Raw genomic sequence first — 11818 nt, 5'->3', positions numbered from 1 at the left:
AACCACTAGGCTACCCTGCCGCCATAACATGATGTCAGAACTACTTCAACCTCGTCCAATATAAAACAGGAGAGGTTATTTAACAGAAAATAATAATGTTCCTCGAGTTGTCGGAGTTTAGAGTGACGAAAAGTAGCCAACAGCTAACTGCTCTCTCATGTCCCTTCATTGAGCAGAGCAGGCCAAGAGGAGCCGTTGCTACGGATACGTAGACTCAGAGAACCATGAGCAGAGCGTGCTGTGTGCAGGGAGGGAGTGAGTGACAGAGAGAAGCAGCTAATGGATTTACTGATGGAAGAAGTTATTTCTGGTTTCGGGCCGGGCCTTAAAGGTTGCAGAAGCAATCAGGCCTGGTAGCGTAGGGCCTGAACGTCGTGGGCCTGGGTAGCGTAGGGCCTGAAGGTCGTGGGCCTGGGTAGCGTAGGGCCTGAAGGTCGTGGGCCTGGGTAGCGTAGGGCCTGAAGGTCGTGGGCCTGGGTAGCGTAGGGCCTGAAGGTCGTGGGCCTGGGTAGCGTAGGGCCTGGGTAGCGTAGGGCCTGAAGGTCGTGGGCCTGGGTAGCGTAGGGCCTGATGGTCGTGGGCCTGGGTAGCGTAGGGCCTGATGGTCGTGGGCCTGGGTAGCGTAGGGCCTGAAGGTCGTGGGCCTGGGTGGGGCTTGGGCTTAAATGTTATGCCCGTGCAGGGCTCCACTCTGCTGGTGTTCTCTTCTCTAAGCAGCGGCCAGCCATGCTGACACATAGACAAAGGGAACGTCCATCCCCTTACTGTTTTGCTGCTCCAAAACAGGAACAAAACTAGGGTGATACAATGAATCACAACGTTAGGACCAACACAAGCTCGGCTAAGTCAGGTGGTCACCATAGAGATGTTCGATAGATATCATCTCTTTCCAATAGCAGCTTCTGTGACAGCCTGGTCAGCTCCATTTAAGGGCTATCAGGCTTTGGTACAAATGTGTCCTCAATCCAACTCTGTGGTTGTCAGCCATGTTGCTAACCCCTTCCCCACTGCGCTTTCTCTCGCCTTGACAGCCCCCGGAAACGAGGACACGGTGACGTTTCGGCGTGAGCGTAGTACGTTCCGTCGGCAGGCAGTGCGGCGGCGACACAACGCGGGGAGTAACCCCACGCCCCCTCCTCCCTCATCGGATCACCTCTCAGGTACGCTCCGCAATGCATGCTGGGCCCTCCACAGACGGGGTAAGGGTCAGCTGTGCATGTTGGCTCACGGACTTGGAGGGAGTCCGGGAGGGTACCCTTTGCAGCGTATGTTGGGTAATCGTAAAGGACAGGGATATGGGGTTTCTTGGTAGAGCTGTGCATGTTGGGTAATGGACATGGTCAAAGGTGGGGCTCGGGGGTCATGCAGCAGGTTGCCACTCTTCCCTTCCATCTACTTCCATCAAACTATTTCAGACTCATTCCTTCCTCTAACACCAGTGTAGGTCCTGTCCTGTCACTGGAAGGCAGGGAGGGGGATTAGGTCCTGTCCTGTCACTGGAAGGCAGGGAGGGGGATTAGGTCCTGTCCTGTCACTGGAAGGCAGGGAGGGGGATTAGGTCCTGTCCTGTCACTGGAAGGCAGGGAGGGGGATTAGGTCCTGTCCTGTCACTGGAAGGCAGGGAGGGGGATTAGGTCCTGTCCTGTCACTGGAAGGCAGGGAGGGGGATTAGGTCCTGTCCTGTCACTGGAAGGCAGGGAGGGGGATTAGGTCCTGTCCTGTCACTGGAAGGCAGGGAGGGGGATTAGGTCCTGTCCTGTCACTGGAAGGCAGGGAGGGGGATTAGGTCCTGTCCTGTCACTGGAAGGCAGGGAGGGGGATTAGGTCCTGTCCTGTCACTGGAAGGCAGGGAGGGGGATTAGGTCCTGTCCTGTCACTGGAAGGCAGGGAGGGGGATTAGGTCCTGTCCTGTCACTGGAAGGCAGGGATGGGGATTAGGTCCTGTCACTGGAAGGCAGGAGGGGGATTAGGTCCTGTCACTGGAAGGCAGTGATGGGGATTAGGTCCTGTCACTGGAAGGCAGGGATGGGGATTAGGTCCTGTCACTGGAAGGCAGGGACGGGGATTAGGTCCTGTCACTGAAGGCAGGAGGGGGATTAGGTCCTTGTCACTGGAAGGCAGGGAGGGGGATTAGGTCCTGTCCTGTCACTGGAAGGCAGGGAGGGGGATTAGGTCCTGTCCTGTCACTGGAAGACAGGGAGGGGGATTAGGTCCTGTCCTGTCACTGGAAGGCAGGGATGGGGATTAGGTCCTGTCCTGTCACTGGAAGGCAGGGAGGGGGGATTAGGTCCTTGTCCTGTCACTGGAAGGCAGGGATGGGGATTAGGTCCTGTCACTGGAAGGCAGGGATGGGGGATTAGGTCCTGTCCTGTCACTGGAAGGCAGGGAGGGGATTAGGTCCTGTCACTGGAAGGCAGGGATTAGGTCCTGTCCTGTCACTGGAAGGCAGGAGGGGGATTAGGGGGGATTAGGGTCCTGTCCTGTCACTGGAAGACAGGGAGGGGGGATTAGGTCCTGTCCTGTCACTGGAAGGCAGGGAGGGGGATTAGGTCCTGTCCTGTCACTGGAAGGCAGGGAGGGGGATTAGGTCCTGTCCTGTCACTGGAAGGCAGGGAGGGGGATTAGGTCCTGTCCTGTCACTGGAAGACAGGGAGGGGGATTAGGTCCTGTCCTGTCACTGGAAGACAGGGAGGGGGATTAGGTCCTGTCCTGTCACTGGAAGGCAGGGAGGGGGATTAGGTCCTGTCACTGGAAGGCAGGGAGGGGGATTAGGTCCTGTCACTGGAAGGCAGGGAGGGGGGATTAGGTCCTGTCCTGTCACTGGAAGGCAGGGAGGGGGGATTAGGTCCTGTCACTGGAAGGCAGGGAGGGGGATTAGGTCCCGTACTGGAAGGCAGGGAGTGGGATGATCTGTCACGTGGAAGTCCTGCCACTGGAAGACATGGAGGGGGATTAGGTCCTGTCCTGTCACTGGAAGGCAGGGAGGGGGATTAGGTCCTGTCACTGGAAGGCAGGGAGGGGGATTAGGTCCTGGTCCCTGTCACTTTAGGTCCTGTCCTGTCACTGGAAGGCAGGGAGGGGGATTAGGTCCTTGTCACTGGAAGATAGGGGGATTAGGTCCTGTCACTAAGACAGGGAGGGGTTTAGGTCCTGTCACCGGAAGGCAGGGAGAGGGGGATTAGGTCCTGTCACTGGAAGGTGAGGGGGATTAGGGTCCTGGTCACTGGAAGACAGGGAGGGGGATTAGGTCCTGTCACTGGAAGACAGGGAGGGGGATTAGGTCCCTGCCACTGGAAGGCAGGGGAGGGGATTAGGTCCTGCCACTGGAAGGCAGGGGAGGTGGGATTAGGTCCTGTCCTCTACTTTGGAAGGCAGGGAGGGGGATTAGGTCTCTGTCCCTCTACTCTGGAAGGCAGGGAGGGAGATTAGGTCCTGTCACTGGAAGGCAGGGAGGGGGATTAGGTCCTGTCCACTGGAAGGCAGGGAGGGGATTAGGTCCTGTCACTGGAAGACAGGGAGTGGGATTAGGTCCTGTCCTCTACTCTGGAAGGCAGGGAGGGGGATTAGGTCCTGTCACTGGAAGGCAGGGAGGGTTAGGTCATGGAAGGCAGGAGGATCAGGTCCTGTCTACTGGAAGGCAGGGAGGGGATTAGGTCCTGTCCTCTACTCTGGAAGGCAGGGAGGGGGATTAGGTCCTGTCCTCTACTCTGGAAGGCAGGGAGGGGGATTAGGTCCTGTCCTCTACTCTGGAAGGCAGGGAGGGGGATTCGGTCCCGTCCTCTACTCTGGAAGGCAGGGAGGGGGATTAGGTCCTGTCACTGGAAGACAGGGAGGGGATTAGGTCCTGTCCTCTACTCTGGAAGGCAGGGAGGGGGATTAGGTCCTGTCACTGGAAGGCAGGGAGGGGGATTAGGTCCTCTACTCTGGAAGGCAGGGAGGGGGATTAGGTCCCGTCCTCTACTCTGGAAGGCAGGGAGGGGGGTTAGGTCCCGTCCTCTACTCTGGAAGGCAGGGAGGGGGGTTAGGTCCCGTCCTCTACTCTGGAAGGCAGGGGGTGGGGGATTAAGTCCCGTCCTCTACTCTTGAAGGCAGGGAGGGCGATTCTTTGTACCATTGTCTCATGGTGCATGATGTGTTTCTCTCTTTCCTTTCTCCTGTATTAGATTTCTCTCTGCCTCAAACTCATGCAGCAGAATGGACAGAGTTGAACTTTTCCTTGTGTTTGTTGTTTGTTTCTCTTTTGGGGTTTTCGATCTGTTTCTCCTTTACTTCGCAAATCAAATCGTGACATTTCTTGTGTTATTTAGAGCAGAAACAAGGAAACTCCTAACAGATTCAGAGCTGAGCTGGTCGGCCAAGCATGTGTCCCGAGGTGGAGGTGGAGCAGGAGCAGGACGACGGCATGCTCATATTTGGGATGATGAGATAACGATGGTCTTCTTTAAGGATCGGCAGAGTGTTAGAGAAGCCGTTTTGAGACGGTTGAGCATTTTGAATCTTATTGATTGATCCCAGACTGCTGACGGGCTACTCTCTCCTCGTTTAACATTTCAGTGGCTAAGTAACATTTAGAAACATGATCTTGCAGGGGAATAGCACAAAACACTTATTTGACTTTAGTTATGTCGGGGAATGTGCAGCAGCAGCATATGGTTGAAGATTCCCAGGACGTTAGATAAGTTAGGACACCTCCTTGGTTGGAAGGGTCACATTCTGATGGAAAATGGGGTGAAATAAATGTTTCAAATTTAGAGTAAAATCTACACAGTGCCAAGACCAGGACATCTGGGCACTATTGTCAAAGGATGCAGCGTTTTGTACGGCAAAAATAGTCTGCATCTACCTGGGGGGAGGAAGCTGATTTTTTTTAAAGTATAGATTTTAAAGATGATGGATGGATGCTATGGCATCGACATCCCTCCCTCCGGATCCCGAGGACACTAACCTGCCAGATCAGGACGCTTTGTCTTATTGAGCTGATCGAGCTGAGGCATTCTGCCATGCATATCTCTGAGAGGGATGGTATGGAGGCTAGCAGTACAGACTTTGTAATGGTGTAGACGGGGGGTGTATATACACACATATTTTTCAGTGGCTACTGCGTATACTCACTTCTTAATCTCCATGATTCGTATCAAGGCAGTGTAGTGGAGGTATGCACGGGTATCAATTAACACAACTGATTGAACAGATCAGAATGTCTAGCTTGATAAACTATATATGTATGCATGTATGCATGTATGCATTCACATTTTAGGCTCAGCAATGTGCGCACGGTGGTAAGCAAATCACTGTTCTGAAATGCACACCGGCACATGGAAGCGTTTTCATGGACAGATGGAAATAACTGTTGTAGAAAGAAGGGGAGATCTAAAGATGCAACAACTATCTTAAGTTGCTATTACAAACCAGGATATAATGCCTTTGGCTGCTTAAGTACAGGAGAACATTTGAGGAATCAACTGTGTATTTATAAAGCCCTTCTTAAGTCAGCTGGATGTCACAAAGTGCTGTACAGGAGCCTAAAACCCCCAAACAGCAAGCACGCAGGTTTAGAAGCTCGTTGGCTAGGAAAAACTCCCTAGAAAGGCCAGAACCTAGGAAGAAACCTAGAGAGGAACCAGGCTATGAGGGATGGCCAGTCCTCTTCTGGCTGTGCCGGGTGGAGATTATAACAGAACCAAACAACAGTGCTAGGTGTCTGTACTTTAGAAACACCGCTAACCAAACAGGGCTAGGTGGCTGTACTATAAAAACACCGCTAACCAAACAGGGCTCGGTGGCTGTACTATAGAAACACCGCTAACCAAACAACAGGGCTTGCGGCTAACTATTAAAAACAGGGCTAACCAAACAGCAGGGCTGGTGGCGTACTAACCAAAAACAACAGGGCGAGGTGTCTGTACTATAGAAACACCGCTAACCAAACAACAGGGCTCGGTGGCTGTACTATTAAAAACACCGCTAACCAAACAGCAGGGCTCGGTGGCTGTACTATTAAAACACCACTAACCAAACAACAGGGCAAGGTGGCTGTACTATAGAAACACCGCTAACCAAACAACAGGGCTCGGTGGCTGTACTATAAAAACACCGCTAATCAAACAGGGCTCAGTGGCTGTACTAGTGGCTCGTTGGCTGTACTATTAAAAACACCGCTAACCAAACAACACCGCTAACCAAACAGCAGGTGCTGTACTATAGAAACACCGCTAACCAAACAACAGGGCTAGGTGGCTGTACTATAGTACTATTAAAAACACCGCTAACCAAACAACAGGGCAAGGTGGTCACCTATAGAAACACCGCTAACCAAACAACAGGGCTAGGGTGGCTGTATCATAGAAACACCGCTAACCAAACAACAGTGGGCGCAGGTGGCTGTACTATAGAAACACCGCTAACCAAACAACAGGGCTTGGTGGCTGTACTATAGAAACACCACTAACCAAACAGGGCTAGGTGGCTGTACTATAGAAACACCGCTAACCAAACAACAGGGCTTGGTGGCTGTACACTTGAATTAAAGGGTAACTACAGTAAAATAAATCTACTTTTCTGAATGTTTTTCCCCGACCTCAAGTGTTCTCCTGTTGTGGTTTAAGCATTGTTATAGACCGAGAGCATCCAATGTTGTTGTTCTATTACAAAAGAGTGACATAACAAAACAACTGTGAAACCTGTGAATGTGTTAGACCGTTGACAGCCTCGTATATCGGTTTCAATAGTAGACCTACTATCAGTCTACTTCCACAGTACATCTTAGGTTGGCAAATACCAATATAGGATTGATCCTTTCAGGTCAGAGTGAATGTCACCGTTTCTCAGAACTTTTCACTCGGGTCGTCTTTCCTTTCCTTTGTCTCCACACGTCTCCAGGATTAAGTAGAGTACACACACGTCTCCACTTCTAGTGGTGGACCGGGCCTCCTAGTGGTGGACCGGGCCTCCTAGTGGTGGACCGGGCCTCCTAGTGGTGGACCGGGCCTCCTAGTGGTGGACCGGGCCTCCTAGTGGTGGACCGGGCCTCCTAGTGGTGGACCGGCCTTCTAGCGTTCTAGTGGTGGACCGGGCCTCCTAGCGGTGGACCGGGCCTCCTAGCGGTGGACCGGGCCTCCTAGCGGTGGACCGGGCCTCCTAGCGGTGGACCGGGCCTCCTAGCGGTGGACCGGGCCTCCTAGCGGTGGACCGGGCCTCCTAGCGGTGGACCCGGCCTCCTAGCGGTGGACCCGGCCTCCTAGCGGTGGACCGGGCCTCCTAGCGGTGGACCGGCCTTCGAGCCTCCTAGCGGTGGACCGGGCCTCCTAGCGGTGGACCGGGCCTCCTAGCGGTGGACCGGGCCTCCTAGCGGTGGACCGGCCTTCTAGCCTTCTAGTGGTGGACCGGGCCTCCTAGTGGTGGACCGGCCTTCTAGCCTTCTAGTGGTGGACCGGGCCTCCTAGTGGTGGACCGGGCCTCCTAGTGGTGGACCGGGCCTTCTAGCCCTCTAGTGGTGGACCAGCACTCCTAGTGGTGGACCAGGCCTCCTAGCCCTCTAGTGGTGGACCAGCACTCCTAGTGGTGGACCAGGCCTCCTAGTGGTGGACCAGGCCTTCTAGCTCTCTAGTGGTGGACCAGGCCTTCTAGCCCTCTAGTGGTGGACCGGGCCTCCTAGGGGTGGACCGGGCCTCCTAGGGGTGGACCGGGCCTCCTAGGCCTCCTAGTGGTGGACCGGGCCTCCTAGGGGTGGACCGGGCCTCCTAGGGGTGGACCGGGCCTCCTAGGGGTGGACCGGGCCTCCTAGGGGTGGACCCTATCACCTACTCTATCTTTGACTGAGTACACGTCCTCCCCCTTTCCGATGTACTTTGTAGGTCTGCCATTTTTATAAATGTCCTATTGGGTTCCCTACTCTTATTCTCACAACCTATTTCCCCTGATATTTTATCTGATATTTAAAACATTTGATATCTAACTAGTGTTTATCTCCTTCCTCTACATCTCGTCTGTTGTTACTGTGCTTCACCTCCCATATTGTATCTCATCTGTCTCCCTGTCCTCGTTCCCATGTCCCCCTCTCCTCTTGTCCCTGTCACTCTTCTCCTCCATTCAGTCTTCAGGAGGCTCTCAGCCAGGCCTCCCAGCCTTCTACTTCCCAGGTGAAAGGTCAGCCGTCCAGAACCCCGTCCCAGATGACCGTGCTGAGCGCTAGCGCCTCCCTGCTGGCCAGGAATGGAAGTGCACACCTGGAGGGCTCTCAGGACAAGGCCTCTACCGTAGGCACTACCAGCCTGCAGGATGACTTCGGTAGGGAAGTGTAACATAATGTACTACAGTACCCATAATGCTCTACCAGTCTGCAGCATGACATCAGTAGGGAAGTGTAACATAATGTACTACAGTACCCATAATGCTCTACCAGTCTGCAGCATGATATCAGTAGGGAAGAGTAACATGATGTACTACAGTACCCACAATGCTCTACCAGTCTGCAGCATGATATCAGTAGGGAAGAGTAACATGATGTACTACAGTACCCACAATGCTCTACCAGTCTGCAGCATGATATCAGTAGGGAAGTGTAACATGATGTACTACAGTACCCATAATGCTCTACCACTCTTGCCATGTTCATGCCCAGAGTCCCACTAGCGTGAGAACAGAGTTCTAGCACGAAGAACTACATTACCCATAATGCTCTGAGTAATATGTACGGTTGTATCTGAGTCAAGATGTTGCTGAAGCATGGTGTCCTGTGATAGGGACTGGTTGGAACGATGAAGTAGGGACTGGGATTTGCAGTTTGTATAATATGTTTTCTAATTTTTATTTAACCCGGTAGGCCAGTTGAGAACAAGTTCTCATTTACAACTGCGACCTGGTCAGGATAAAGCAAAGCCGTGCAACACAAACAACAACAGAGTTACACATGGGATAAACAAACATACAGTCAATAATACAGTAGAAAAAGTATATTTACAGTGTGTACAAATGAGGTGAGAAGGGAGGTAAGGCAATAAAAAGGCCATGGTGGCGAAATAATTTAGCATTAACACTGGAGTGATAGATGTGCAGATGATGATGTGCAAGTCGGGATACTGGGGTGCATATAAGAGCAAAAATAAATAACAATATTGGGATTTGTATTTAATTTTTTTATTTTGCCTTTGTTTAACTTGGCAAGTCAGTTGAGAACACTTTCTTATTTTCAACGACGGCCGAGGAACAGTGGGTTAACTCGTCCAGGAACAGTGGGTTAACTCGTCTAGGAACAGTGGGTTAACTGGCCGAGGAACAGTGGGTTAACTGGCCGAGGAACAGTGGGTTAACTGGCCGAGGAACAGTGGGTTAACTGGCCTAGGAACAGTGGGTTAACTGGCCTAGGAACAGTGGGTTAACTGGCTAGGAACAGTTCAGGGCCTAGTTCAGAACGACATACTTTGTACCTGGTCATCTCGGGGATTCGATCTTTCCAACCTTATGGTTACGAGTCCAACGCTCTAACCACTAGGCTACGCTACCGCCCAAGGTAGTTGGGTGGGCTATTTTCAGATGGGCTGTGTACAGTGAGCTGCTCTGACAGCTGGTGTTTAAAGTTAGTGAGGTAGAGATAAGTCTCCAACTTCAGTGATTTTTGCAATTAGTTCCAGTCATTGGCATCTGAGAACTGGAAAGACAGGCGGCCAAAGGAGGTGTTGGCTTTGGGGATGACCAGTGGATATACCTGCTGGAAGCGCGTGCTACGGGTGGGTGTTGCTATGGTGACCAGTGGAATATACCTGCTGGAGCTCGTGCTACGGGTGGGGTGTTGCTATGGTGACCAGTGGAATATACCTGTTGGAGCGCGTGCTGCGGGTGGGTGTTGCTATGGTGACCAGTGGAATATACTGGGAGCGCGTGCTACAGGTGGGTGTTGCTATGGTGACCAGTGGAATATACTGCAAGGGCGTGCGTGCTACGGGTGGGTGTTGCTATGGTGACCAGTGGAATATATCTGCTGGCGCGCGTGCTACGGGTGGGTGCTGCTATGGTGACCAGTGAGCTGAGATAAGGCAGGGCTTTACCTAGCAGAGACTTGTAGATGACCTTGGATTTCATATTGTCATATTTTTTTGTTTGGGATTATTCATTATTCTTTTATTTATTATTTATTATCAGTACAGGTTGTATTTACAGCTGGGTCTGTCCTGTCATCAACTGATGTCAACCAGTGTATTGATGTGGATGGACTGCATTGTTTTTCAATGGAATGTTGGCATATTGTCAGTTAAACATGTATAGAATCATTTCTGGCAGTAACTGCAGGCTCGCTAACACACACGGTGCAGATAAAGTCTTCAGACTCATTATTTTTACACAATATCTCATCACAGCACTGGCTGACCATGGTTCACCACCTCCCTGACCAAAATGGCTGACCTTTATCCCATCGGAAGAAGGTTCATGTCCATTCTAGTCCTCTAATTCTATGAACACAACGTACTGTCTCGTCAATATTTTGTTGTGCCTTTTTTTGATTGGTGCTGGATGTAAAAAAAAAATTTTTTTTTTTGTCAAACCTCAACTAGCCACGTTGGTTTGTCGGATATGAGATGAGGCGCCTGACTTGGCATTCAGTTTGAAGTCGCCAAAGATCTTGATCGACTTTTTGTCCGTTGATTGGTGGACTGATATCATCGGCCAATGAGATCAGAGTGTGTGGGACTAACGACAGGTGGTCATGGGTTGCATCCCAAATCGAAACCTATTCCTCATATATGGTGCTACCTGGTTAAAAGTTTAAAAGTTGTGCACTTTGTAGGGTTAGTGGTTACCAACCAGTCGATCGCGACCGACAGTTCATCTCCTAGTTGATCATAAAAAAAAACGTTAAAGCCTTCCTATTTATTTAATTTGTTTTCATTTCAAAAGTTTTTATGTTATTTTTAATTTGTGCTTTTCTTTTTCCAATGCATTACCTGTAGTAAACCACAGAATAATTTGCTAATTTTTTAAATATTTTTTTTTATTTTACCTTTATTTTACTAGGCAAGTCAGTTAAGAACAAATTCTTATTTTCAATGACGGCCTAGGAACAGGGGCAGAACGACAGGTTTTACCTTGTCAGCTCGGGATTCGAACTTGCAACCTTTCGGTTACTAGTCCAACTCTCTAACCACTAGGCTACCCTGCCGCCCCCCTGTTTAGGTGTGGTTGTTTTGTTGTGATTTGTTGCATGGATTGTGAGAAGACTGATTTTAAAATAGACCGTACGGCAATAACATAATGTACACGCAGTGTTTATTCTGCACTGTCATCTTACGGTGCGGTACATTTTACTACACTTTACTCCACTTCTCAACACTTTATGGTAGTTTAATCAGAGTAACAGGCTGTGTGTTGTGTTTCCAGGAAGAACACTTCCTCCTTGTATGAGGCGGAGGGGATGTGACATGTCCCTGGTTAACTTTGAACCTGCAACCGACGCGCCTCCAATAACATATGGTTAGTTCATCAACCACAGGGAAATGGCTCCCTTATTCCTATATAGTGCACTACTTTTGACCAGAGCCCCGTTTTTGAAGTGACCTTGTCCTTGTTTTGCCTCAACAGGGACACAGACTCCCACCTCTCCAGATCTACCTCAGTGCGCTTTTACCCTCACGACCTGGTGAGTGATCATCGTGTGTGTGTGTTTGTATCTGTAGTGTGTGTGTGTAGTGTGTTTTGTGTGTGTGTAGTGTGTGTGTGTTTGTGTCTGTAGTTTAGTGTGTGTAGTGTGTGTGTAGTGTTTGTGTGTGTAGTGTGTAGTGTTTGTGTCTGTAGTGTGTAGTGTTTGTGTCTGTAGTGTGTAGTGTTT

The 11818-nt window shown here is 50.8% G+C and overlaps 1 pseudogene; it reads left to right on the top strand.

Annotated features, from left to right (window-relative positions):
* The first annotated feature begins 952 nt into the window (after positions 1–952).
* Positions 953–11818, top strand: part of LOC135532470 (pecanex-like protein 1) — a 79482-nt pseudogene continuing 68616 nt past the window's right edge.

This window comes from Oncorhynchus masou, unplaced genomic scaffold, assembly GCF_036934945.1.
Source record: "Oncorhynchus masou masou isolate Uvic2021 unplaced genomic scaffold, UVic_Omas_1.1 unplaced_scaffold_1871, whole genome shotgun sequence".
NCBI lineage: Eukaryota > Metazoa > Chordata > Actinopteri > Salmoniformes > Salmonidae > Oncorhynchus > Oncorhynchus masou.
The sequence above is the reverse complement of the archived record's forward strand: the minus strand, read 5'-3'. Positions and strand labels throughout refer to the sequence as shown.